Below are 12594 nucleotides of genomic sequence, written 5' to 3'. Positions count from 1 at the left end.
TTGCCTCAAAGTAGTGTTTTAAGCAAGAATCCCTGTGCTAGAAATACCTAACCACAGAATTAAACTGCAGGAGGTTTGCCAGTGAGGAATCCCATCTACCTCTGATAAATGGTCCAGGATTTTCTCCTCCCAAGATTCACATAACATTGAGAAGATGATCCAGTATATGGCAGTCCAGTCTCACTGGACAAGAGTCTTCACAAGGCACAACAGCCCTCAGCACCAAACCGTGGAAGGGAAGGGTTAGTGCAAGGCCCACTGGGATGAGTGGGGGCCCTTTAAAGAGCACTCAGCTCCACATCCATGCAAATATTGGGCTTCATTTGCAGAGCTGACCTGCACTGGTTGGCTTGAGGGGGAGCGAGGAAGCTGCCCCCAGCCCTCCACCTGTGGCCACCCAGGACCATGGACAGCACTTCCCCCTGCGAGACCGGGACACACAGTAATCCCGCTCTTCCCGACAGTGGGAGAAGTACAGCACAGATATCAGCAAGAGGCTCGGTTTGCTCAGTTACCCTGGACTACAGGTTGAAAACATGAAGTATCATGACCCAATTCTGCTCATCCCAAGTGCTGGGGTTCTTCAGTGAGGGCACATTAATCCAAGGAAAGCCATTGTCTCTGTGGGTTCCGATGAACACCGTGAAACACTGAAGAGAACTGTTGTAAACAGAAGCCTGTTCCCCTGCCCATGTCCTGATAATAACTAGGATGTAATGACAACAGAAGAACCCCTATGAACTTCTCTTTCAGCTTCCTCTATTAAGAGGCTTCTGGCTTTCAAGACACACTTAAAGGACTTCAGTGCAAAGCCCAAGTTGTTATCCACCTACATACTCTATTTACTCCATATGTGCACTCCCACCACACAAATTCACCAAGCAAGCAAGAGACAGAGTGACAGCATCCCATTTTGTGAGGTGCCAATGCCGTTTTACACAACTGAATTTACAACCATGCTACACTAGGTGTATACATCACTGGGTATACACATCTTCCCAGGAGGAAAGGAATGCATCTCTGCCATACAACTGCAAATGCTTTTAAGTACCTACGCCAGTATATCAAGAACTAATTATTAATCCCCTCACATTTCCAGTTCCACGCAGTTGCCTTAAAACAAGCAGACCATGAGCCAAGTTCAGCTATCAGCAGTCACTTTTACTTTGACAAGGAGCACATCACTAAGATACCACAAGACCGTCACTCCTATAAGGCGGCTTCATGCTCACTCGGCATTCAAAGTTCAACTTGGAGGATAAAGAAAATGAGAGAAATGGCTAGTGACAGTAAGCCTTGATAGGGTCGTGAGCTTTGCAACAGCTTCAACATGTGGGAGAGTGAAAACATCGCTCTCAAAGTAAAGGGACAGAGGAAAGAAATAAATACAGGGAAGGGGGAGAGGAAAGAGAAAGGAAAGGTTGATGGACAGTTGAACTTGTTGAGGGTGAAATCAATTAAAGTGCATCAAATCCAGAATTCATGCTTTTTCAAAGTGACAAATATGTGCTGGAAACTGAGAAAGATGAGGGGAAAATAATGTCTTTGACCTCCCGGAGACCGGCTGTTCCTTCCGTCAGAGGAGCCAAAAGTGAAGTGAGATGCGTTCATGATAAATTGTAACAGCCAGGCAGCCACCTTAAAAAAGAACGAGGTGAAAAGGTTACAGAAGGGACCCAAAATGCAAAGAATTCAACCAAACATCAAGATAAATCAACTCAGGCCCTTGTATATGTGTTCCCAGCCTTCACAGAGCTGCTGCAGCTCATCTCAATTTGTTAGCCTTACTTAAAGGGTAAGACACACACGCACGCATCTTTACAAAAGGGTTTGAAAACATCGTTACCAAGAATGAACTCGCTTCAGCCTTCCAATGCTAACGGATGCAGTGACCATACTACCTGCCATCCCCTTTGTGGAACTGTTAGGCAATGAGAGCATTCCTTTGGTACACACACGTATCACTGGCAATCCTGTGCGAGCTCAGTTGAGCTGGGTTTTAGAACACTTTCAAAGAGCCTGACACACCTCTCTCCTAAAGCACACATTAACACTTCTGAAAGCTTCAGAGTCTTAGTGTATCTTAATTTTCTCTTGCACTTTGTCCTGGGTTCAGCAGTAGCAGTCATGTTTCTCCTCCTTGGTAGCTGGTGCAGTGCAGTGTTTTGACTTTCAGCTTGGGAACAGAGCTGATAACAATGATGTTTTGGCTTGGCCAAGGGCTTTGTGAACCTCATGCTCTGCCAGGGAGGAGGGGAAGCCGGGAGGAAGCAGAGACAGGACACTTGACCCAAGCTAGCCAAAGAGGTATTCCATACCGCAGCACGTCATGCCCAGGAGGTAACTGGGAGTTACCCAGAAGGGCTGGGAGACTGTGGAGTTATCAGTTGGCTGGTGGTGAGGTGATGTATTCTCTTCCCTTGTTATTTCCTTTATCATTGTTATTATTGGTGGTAGCAGTAGTGATTTGTGTTATACCTTAGTTACTAAGCTGTTCTTATCTCAACCCATGGGAGTTGCATTCTTTCCGATTCTCCTCTCCGTCCCTCCAGAAGTAGGGGGAGGGAAGGAAGGGGGAGGGGAGTGAGTGAACGAGTTACCTGACTGGGTTTAAACCACGACACACTTACATGTTCAAAGCAGGGTACAAGTATTTATCTGGATGCTTTGACCAGCATGGCAACTTTGGATCTTTTCCCTTACTGACAGCCAGAAATTATTAACTCTGATGATCACTCTCATGCAGAATAGCTGAATCCAAAGCTAATATATCTATATATATACATATATATACACACATATATATAACCGTAAGCATATGATAACTACTAATAAAATCTTTGAAACATCCCTCCTTGAAACAGTGTGTCCTTCTGAGAACATGCATTTTCAGCCCATTAAAATCACAGAATCCCAGCTTGGTTTGGGTTGGAAAGGACCTTATCCAGTTCCAACCCCCTGCCTCAGGCAAGGGCACCTTCCACTAGACCAGGTTGCTCCAAGCCCCATCCAACCTGGCCTTGAACACTACCAGGGATGGGGGAAGTGCCCAAGCAAGCATCTCAACCATGGTGAAACTCAGCATTAAAGCATTATGCAACTCCCTCGACAGCTGTTTTTCCCACATATGGGAAGATTGTTCAAATGGACACTCAGTTGTTTTGGTCATGGTTTTCCTCCTAGACCAATTCTAGCAAAAAGCTTCCTTGGTGATGCATCCAATGGTTCACATGAACTGTAACAAGCAGCATTTTAGGGAACATTTCCTGCCGTTCTGCCCGTTTATGCACTTTGGCAGGATACACCCAATAAAACTCCCATCCAAACACTCCCACTTGGGCTTCAGACTGACTCCCACTTTAGCCCATCAAGTTTTCAAACACTGGGTGTTTGTGATACATGGGCCTTCTTAAACTGCTCATACACAGCGATGTACATCACCCTGAGATCTTCCAGAAAGAGCTGCCCGAGCCTTTCTGAGTACTTATGACAACAGCAGATGGACCTTTGAAGAAGTTACTGAAGAAAGAATGTTTGCTGTCCTTTCCTGAGCTACTGCCAGCACTGAGGGACTATATGAAGTAGCCTACAACAGTTCAGCCTGTTCACACTGCTGACTGCTGTGCAGGTGGTCATGTTAAGGTAGCCCTAAGCACGGGAGGTACAGGAGATTCCCAGCTGCAGCATGGAATTTGCAGTGCCTGGGATCCCAGGTAGCATTGACAGCATATTGTTGCACGTGCCTGCACTGAGAGGAAGTTTGCATTGCCATCGATGCTGCGAGAAAGCTCAGCTATCAAGTCCTAACTGGCATCCTCACAGCCCTCCCTTCAGAAAGCGCTGGCGATCGTCTCCCAGCTCCTCCCAACACAGATGCCCACCCCACTGCTGTTGCATTCTTCATCACGACAACCTTCCCTGGATGGTCCCTTCCCCGAAACAGCCTGATTCTCTCAGGGAGACACGAGTTCACATCGACAAATCCTTCCCGACACTGCCCTGAAGCACTTTCGCTATGATCAGCTATTCAGAGTGATGGGACACACTAGTTAGATCTCCTTGTGTGTTTATCAATCCCTTCTCAGCCATTTTCCTCTGTAAACCCGTCAAATCTTTTTCTTCAAGCTCTGTGGGAACAGTTAGGAGCTATCTCCTCAGAGGTGCTTGCCCTGCCACTTGGATTTCACCCGCCTCCTGGAGAAGTTGGACATCAGCACTCAGAGGCTGGCCCGCACAATGCAGACGCAGCAGCAGTGCTGCTACCAGAGATCTTTAGGGTGATGGGATCCTTATGAAAGGCCCTTATGAGATCTCATGTCCCTGCACAGGGGATGAGGAGTCCTCTTAACCTGGGGCAGAGGAGGAAGAAGAGGAAAAGCCCAGAGATCAAGTCAAAGGAGTAAGAAGCCTGTAACACCCCAAACCAGACACAACCAACTCATTCTGAGTTGAGCCAGGGCAGGCAGGGATCAAGCTGCTCCACAGGAACACAGGACCCCACAGTATTTTGACAACACAGGACAAGCGTATTGGATTTTACATGTACATCAGTATTTCAAGGCTCTAATGCAATGACCCTTTGCCAACATAGTCAAAGACATTTAAATGGTACCAAAAGAGGAAATCAGTCCACTACAACCCTGTGATAAATGTAAATGAAGCCACATACCACCACCAATATACCTGGACCTTACAAGTTCCCTTTTATTCTTGCAGGGAATTTACTGCCTGAGGCGTCACACGTCTTCCCTTTCACACAGGGAGTATCAGACAGTCTGCTTGCCTTATATTGATGCTTGTAACCTTCGTGGATGGCAGTGAATTGCCAGCCACTGTAAATCTGCCTAGCTGCTGTCCTATGAAACTACACTCTGCAGCTTACATGCAGTTTGACTGTGCAGATCTAGGTCAGCATCCTGCATCCTGACAAACATCAAATGAGAATGCTTATTTTTCCTTTCACACTTGTCATCAGATGAACTGGTTATCGTCCCCATTTTGCAGTCAGGGGAATAGAGCACAAAGCAGTGAAGTGCCTTGGCTGAGACCACTGTGCAGACCAGTGCCTGATTTGGAAATCAAGCCCAGACAGCAAGCTCCAGGTCCTCCACACCCCCAGCCAGGGCATCATCATGTTCCTAAGTCAAACTTGCAATGCTTTTGGAGTAATCTGTAGATAGCATCACTTAGATTTTCTCAGTCATCTACCTGATGAGTTTACCACAACAGTTTACAACAATCCCTAGTGTCTCCCAACAGGTTACCTACTCCTTGCTTGCTCACCAACCAGAATAAGCTCTCGGGGATTTGGATCCTTTCCTTTAAGCCCTGCAGGATAGGGCAGGAATCTCACAGAACAACGCTTCATGCTCCATTTCATCAAATGTGCTGGATGCACGCACAGGGACAAACATGAGATTATAGACATGAAACCAACAGAACATTTTACCATCCAAAACTGGGAGTTCTGTCACTATGACTGAATAGCTTCTGGTCTCGTTGCTGATGCCTCATGTCAGAAAGGGCACATGAGAAAGGACCAAGTGGCAGAAACAAAAAGCTTCACTAAAAAGAACCTGGTAGCTCCATATCAGACACATCCACAAAGGATGAAAAGGAAGAAAATAAAGGTTCCAAGAGCCAGACAACAACTCTTACTCTTTTACTCATCTGAACAGCAGCATTTCTTTTACTTTGGGTTTGGAGTCCTGCTGGCTTTCACTAAACTGCTTTCACTCATTGCATGGAATCTTCCATCTATGCAGTGTTTCTGTTATTTTTCCCCATCTCTTCAATTCTTTCTCTATTTTCATTGATTTCCAAGGCATCTGGTGCTGAAATACTCTGGGTGAGCATGGAGATTTTAATTGTTAAAGGAAGAAGCTGACCTTTTAGCTACTGTTTCATGATTGATCATTTTAATAACAAACAAAAATCTTCCTTTTTTAAAGGAAAACCCTCAGTAAAACGTGACTAAATGAAAGTTCCTCTTTGCTTGACCACTTTGCTTCCTCTCTGTGGCTTCACCACAACTGCTGCCACACAAAGCCAGGCTGCAGCTCCGGGATTCTGGCCATGTAAATGGTGAGGGACAGTAAAACTGAATGGAAAAACCCCACCTAACACAAAACATCAAACCACAACCAACCTTCTTCCTCCTTAAGGACTGCCTGTAGAGAAGGAAGAGATGCTTATTGCTTAGAGACCGGCCACAGCATGCCGCTAACACACACCACTTGCCTCCACACACGGACAACCATGACTGGGGCCTCACTGCTACAAGTTCATCTGCTCCCTGGGAGCTCCCAGCCTGGAGCTCCTGCCTTCCTCCATGGGGCAGGTCAACACCTTCATAGAACCATAGAATGGTTTGGGTTGGAAAGGACCTGAAGATCATCCAGTTCCAACCCCCTGCCATGGGCAGGGACACCTCACACTAGACCATGTCACCCAAGGCTCTGTCCAACCTGGCCTTGAAAACAGCAGTACTACTCCATCACCTCTCCTGCTTGACCTAAGGAGGCTTCTTGCCAGCATGCCTCAAGATAACCTGCTGCCAAAGTTGCTCCATTCCTCTAGACTCAAAGATTTCAGACACCCTTAAGTTCTCATTTTCCTCCACTCTGCGTGACTCCTGCCTCACACCTTGCTTAAATACAAACTAGTGATTTCCACTGGGATGCAAGCCATGCTAGGGTGCCTAGGCAGTCCTGATAATGTACTGGGCTACTGATACAACACTATGTATGACTTCTGCATTTGTTGCCTTCTAAGCACAGGCTAGAAGTTTGCATCATATCTTAATCCATGCCCTTAGCCCCTTCCACTGTAAGGAGTAGCTTGAGCACAGAAATGTCTTTGAAGGATCTCCAGGACATCTTTGAAGGACCTGGAGATCTCCGTATGTCAGCCAACACAGAGTGCAGGCTTTCATCCAAGGCATGCAATAGAGGGGTTAAATGCAGCACACCCCCCACACCCCCCCCCAAATCCGAATACTCAATGTTTGCTGTAGATACCAAGACCTGATCCTAATGTATGACCCCAAAGCAACAGAGATGAATCAACGACAGATTTTGGCATAGGATTGTTTTTCCTGATCACGAAGTGTTCCCTACTGTTAAGCAAAATCCATCACCAACTGAAACAAGGCCATTTCCTCCCAACGTAAACCCTAGAATTACTGGTGGGGAAGGGAATTCAGGAAAAGTGCTACAACACTGTGCCATGCATGCAATTCAGCTGGTTTAATTCACAGCTTCCCAACCTTTGGCAGCCTTGACTTGCATAGATTTGTAAAGGACCTGAAGCTTTAACCCCCACCTTCTTCCCTCTGGTACAACTTCCTACACTAACCCTCTGGGATATTAAATCTTCCACTTGCCATTTTCTCCTAGGCAGAGAGGATATGAATTCCATAACTCCTCAGCTGGGCTGCCATCAGGAGCCATGAAATACGACAGGAAACCAACAGCGTGGACTTGGGAGCACTGTGTGCACGCTCACACGAGCTGCAGGACTGGACAAGCTATTAGCAGCAGCACACAGTGCAGCTGCCTGGGGCACAGAGGTCCACGGGGGTGCGTAAGGAAGGGCATGCTTACACTTGATCACATCAGAGAAGGAGCAAATCAGAGCAGCACAAAGCCGACGCTCGGGTCAAGGTTGGACATGCACAGGAAAACCTGTGCTTAGCAAGGAGTTACTCCTTACATTTGGCTGACTTCAGGGGTTATGAAGGTACTGAGCTGGCAGCTTAAAAGGGCTGGGAGAGGGAAACAAACCCTTAATTTATGGATGTAACAGCTACAGGAGCAAACCACAGCATATTTCCTACCTGAACTTGTGCCTCTCCGCCATAACCAAGGCGATGGGAACGGGTGAAGTCACAGGCTGAAGCAGCCCTGCTTCCCTCACCAAGAGCTCTGCCAATGCAGATGCTTTTCCAGAGGTCACAAAGCCCAGTGTGGATCACAACGGCGACAAAGTGTTTCCAGTGAAAACAATGGGGCTGTGGAGCAGCCTTCCAGAGGTGGCTAGCACGGGGAGCCAGCACCTCACCGCCCTGAGGACACAGGCAAAGCTTTCCTCCTCCCGAAGGCTATTTTGAGCAGGAAGTTTATGCAGATACCCCCTCTTAACGCAAAGCACTGCGTTATCCACTCCTTGCCGTTATTCAGCATCAATTTAAATTAAAAGCCAAGCATTTTTAAGAAGCTAACCCAGTATCACACTTCACCCTTCCCACGGCTTTTGCCCCCTGAAAATAAGGGTTGAATAATTAAAGAAATCCCAGAAGGGACCCAATGCTGCTGCCAAACAGTTCACTTCGGCAGATGACACAAAGCCCCACACAGCACAGTGTGCCCCCTGTACACGTAGAACAGGAGGAGATACTTTGCAGGGGGTTGAAGAGTTTATACCACAAATGAGTACTGTGACCTACCAGACTTCTGCTATCCCAAGCATGCCACTACAGCTGGAATAATCAATAACTGGGGAAGCTCCTTAGTGCTTGTATAGAAACTTGGGCTATGCAGAAGGGAGAAAGCAGCACAAGATCCTTCTGCCACACAGAATGCATTAGTAAGGACATAAGCATGCATGAAAATGCATGTAGGAAGAAGGTGTTAAGGAGCAGTTACATGAGATCTTATGCAGTATGTATGGACAATGTTCATGATGCACAGGAAATCAACTGCAGCAAAGCATCCAGAAAGCCCTTAGCAACACAGACAGCCTCTTCCACATCAAGGTTCACTTGCATGGAGGGCCCTCAGTGGCACTGTCACAATCCACACATTCATGCCACACCACACAGAACAATAGCATTCATTAAACATCCCATATCAAAAGCTGTAACAATAACAGGAATGTTTTATTGTCATAAAGATCCCAGCACTAAAACTAACATGCTTAGTTAAGGAAAAAGAACTAGAGACAAAGAAAGCATAAAACTGATTGTTTGCTGTACCACAATTAGCACAATGATTGCTATTCAGTCTAAGCAGGATCATAATCAGCTCTCCACCTGAACATGTGTGGTGAACCACCAAAAGAACCTCATCACTTTAAAGCAGTATTTGAGAACTACTACATACAGGCATCAGCATATTTGGCCTCTTTTCAGCCAAAAACCACTTGTTCCACACTCCACATTTGGCCAGAAAACGAAGGAAACAGCCAAGTTCAAAGTAACAAAAATCAAAGCTCAGTATAGACAAAACAGCTCCTTGTACACCCTCTTTCCAGCCACAATGCAACCAGAACCAGGTCTACATCTCTCAACACAAGTTACCAAGCTTCAACATTCTTCTGGAGAGAAGGTTCTTAAAGAGCCAGCTTAACACTCTGGCTCTTAACACATCCACCACCCAACGCAGCAGAGAAGCTCCATTCTGATGAAGCACCATTCTGCAGTCCTGCTACTCACTACATACATTGCTTCTTATTCAGTCTCTGCACACCAAAGTAAAGTTCGCTTACTCACAGTTAGGAGCAGATCGTGCCTTTCCTTCCATCTCTTCTGGGCACTCCTGTTTCTCTGGGATCCTTGTGGCAAAGGTGGCTTTGGGCAGGCAGTTTATTTCAGCCAGTCAATGAGGAGACTTCTGTAAAGTCAACCTCACCCCACAGTAGGTTTTCCTCATGACACAGGAAAAGCTTTCCTCATCCTTTAGGGAGGCTCCAAAGTCACCTGTATCCTTCCCACTTGTGATGTTACATGTGGGCTGAGAACAATAGAGTTCACTTTTCACTTATCAGCACAGGTTGGCTTCTTTTCCTCTTCTCAAAGCAACATAGGCACCAGGTAACACACCCCAGTTGCAGAACCATAGGGTGCGAGCTCCAGCATAAAACTACTCAACCTGAATCCTCCATAAAGACACAAAGGGAAAAGGCAACCCTAGCATTGTGCTTATAAAAGAGAACAAAGCTGAGGGACTGAGCTTAAGATCAGCTCCTGGACCAATGAGCAGAGGCTGGGGGACCCAGGTGGGGCTGGTCAGGGCAATAAGGTCTTATTGGCTCTATTGGTGTACACAGGTTCTGGCAAGTTTTACTTAATTGCTGCCAAGAGAAGACACCTGCACATGGCCAGGGGACTTCAGAGAGGTTACTTGATTTCTTTAAGAGGATTTTACTCTTGAAACACCAGTGTAGAAGAAATGGGTTGCTTGCCCCTCAAAAGCCAGATTCATTGGCTATCATAGGCTCTTGATCAACCCTCACTGCTACCCAGGAGTTCAAACCAAGGAACTATGCTGAGTTTCAATTGGATGAAGCCTATGGACTGGCACACAACTCTGGCCCTGAAAGATCCTGACTACTTTCTCTTACAGTCAAAATGTCTCTTCACACTTTATGGACTCAAACTGGGGCTGGCAAAACCCACCTGACAGACAGCACTTGACTGAAACCCTCCCAGCTCACAGTGTGAACCCAAAGGGGAGCCAAGCCCCGAAGGGCAAGGAGCACAAGAGCCTGTGATTCGTGTTCCTCACCAAGGTGATAGCTCTCTAAACCCACCCTTCCCATGGCTCAGCCGGGCAGGGTTACCATGCCCCATCTGGCTTGTAAGCTATTTTTCCACTTGCTCTTTGCTTTTCCTTAGCCCTTGAGTCCAGGAGATGAGTGAAGCACATGAATAAAAGGAATTGTCATTTTACAACAGTCTTTTCCTTTCCTTCATACCCATCTTTCTCTGTATGCATTCCTGTGCCCTGCCATCAGTTGTCTGCAGACAACTCCTTGGCACTTTGTCCTCCTTGCTTTCTCTTCCAAGTCACCAGTAGCATCCTCCCCGCCCCGCTGTGGCAGCATTTCTGCACCAAGAAGATAATAAATACATCAAAGCTGTCAAAGTCACGTTGTTTTGGCTGGAAAGAGGTGCCCTCCTGCTGGGTGAGATTACTTCCCACCGCGATGTATGGCTTTCCCCTTACTGACAGCTCTCCAACAGGGAGTAATCGGTGTCCAACTGAGAGGAGCAGGCAGCTAACATTGCTGAATGGCACTTAGGACTGATGAGGGCAGGGAGGAGGAAAAAGCAGCTTAGCCTTGCTCACAGACGGCCCTTCCCTTGCTGGTGCAGTCTGCTGACAGAGACACAAACTGGGTCTCCTTGCTTGCTCTGCCTGTGATTTCCCAAGCAGGGGCTGGCAATGAGAAATGGGAAACTAATATTCCTGCTTGAGTCTCAGGGCAAGTGTCAGCCTTAATCCTACAGATGCCTGACACCTGGAACCAGTAGCTCCCGGTGCCTAAATGTATTAGTGAAGGTGAAATTAAGAAAGGCATGAAGAAGGACACAGAAGAATACCTCTCTTTGCCCTTGGGTACCGGTGTTCTAGAGGCCACCAAGGAACAGATGCCCTGGCAAAAACACAGCCTGAGCTGCACTCCCAGCACAGGACAGATTTCTGGGACAAGAGCTAGCAGGAAAGAGGCATTCACTTGGGAAACAGATTTCCCATGGGAAAAAAATCATGAAGAAAGGGTTTGGTTTGTTTGCATTCTGGAATCGTCTGGGATTTTCTGCAGTCCCGAAGGCAGCCAGGTACAGTGAAGGGCAGCTGTTTTCCCACCTGCATCAACTCCCCTCAGGAACCTGTCATCATTGGGCTGTTGTTCTGATTATGCCACGTGAATTAGCTTTGTATTCTTGGCTTTTTTAATTAAAGAAATAGAAAAAGAGTAAAATGATCACTGAGACACTGTGATGAGACTAAGCAGCAGTATAGTGAGTCATGTGGAGTTTCTCCACCTCTAGACCAGCCTCTTCAAAGACACTTAAGGGAGTCAATTGCCCATATCCCACTAAAATCCTCTCTGTATGTGGTTCATGAAGCTTTAAACCCCTTTCCCACCCCCACAACCTCCATCCCTCACCTCTCAAGTCTCTCTAGTCCATTATTCTTGAGGCTGGTTTGTGAACAATGTGTTCACTTTCCGTACTGCCTAATGAAGATGTTCCTGTCCCTGAATATTACATCTGCTGCACACTTAATGGAAAAAATAGCTATTATTATCGTTGGTGGTTCAGATGAGTTTCTTGGCAGCGAGGGTGGTACAGTTATGTGGACAATCAAACAAGCCAGTGATGATTGCCAAGGCATTTTTGAGGAAATCATTGCTGTTTAAACTCTAATCACAGCAATACCTCATTTAAAAGCATAAAAGCTTTCACCCAGCAGACCTACCTTTACTTTTTTCTTTAATAGCCAGACAATTAAATAAATCTCCTGACACTTAACCATCATTTACCCAACAGTCAGAAAATGGATTCGATGCCTTTGCATTAGTTAGATTACTCAAGCAAAAAGTGAACAAGTACAAGCAGGTGAAGGAAGGTGTTTGAGATCTTTTGCTGCTCTGCAAGTACAGTATGGTATCTTCTGCAGCAGATAGGGGGATTTTCTTCTCTTATTCAGACACCAAGAGAGTTCTTAGCATTACTGTGTTTCCTAGATTTTAATGTACTTGGGGGAAGGAGGTAGTTCTACCCCCTTTTACAGCCTGGAAACTGGAGTACAAGACAGATAAAGCCACACGGAAATTCTGCGTCTGAATCTGGTGAACTGCTCAAAAAGT

The 12594-nt window shown here is 46.4% G+C and overlaps 1 long non-coding RNA gene across 1 annotated transcript; it reads right to left on the bottom strand.

Annotated features, from left to right (window-relative positions):
* Positions 1-1140: 1140 nt before the first annotated feature.
* Positions 1141-10154, bottom strand: LOC134170079 (uncharacterized). Its single transcript, XR_009967118.1, has 2 exons — positions 9491-10154; positions 1141-1638 (listed from the first exon to the last, which is right to left on the bottom strand). It is a non-coding gene; the product is annotated as an uncharacterized LOC134170079 (long non-coding RNA).
* Between the last annotated feature and the right edge of the window lie 2440 nt (positions 10155-12594).

Source organism: Pezoporus occidentalis, unplaced genomic scaffold (genome assembly GCF_034315485.1).
Source record: "Pezoporus occidentalis ecotype Australia unplaced genomic scaffold, CSIRO_AGI_Poc_V1 ctg37, whole genome shotgun sequence".
Taxonomy (NCBI): Eukaryota; Metazoa; Chordata; class Aves; order Psittaciformes; family Psittacidae; genus Pezoporus; species Pezoporus occidentalis.
Note: the sequence above shows the minus strand (reverse complement) of the source record. Positions and strands in the feature narration are given on the sequence as shown.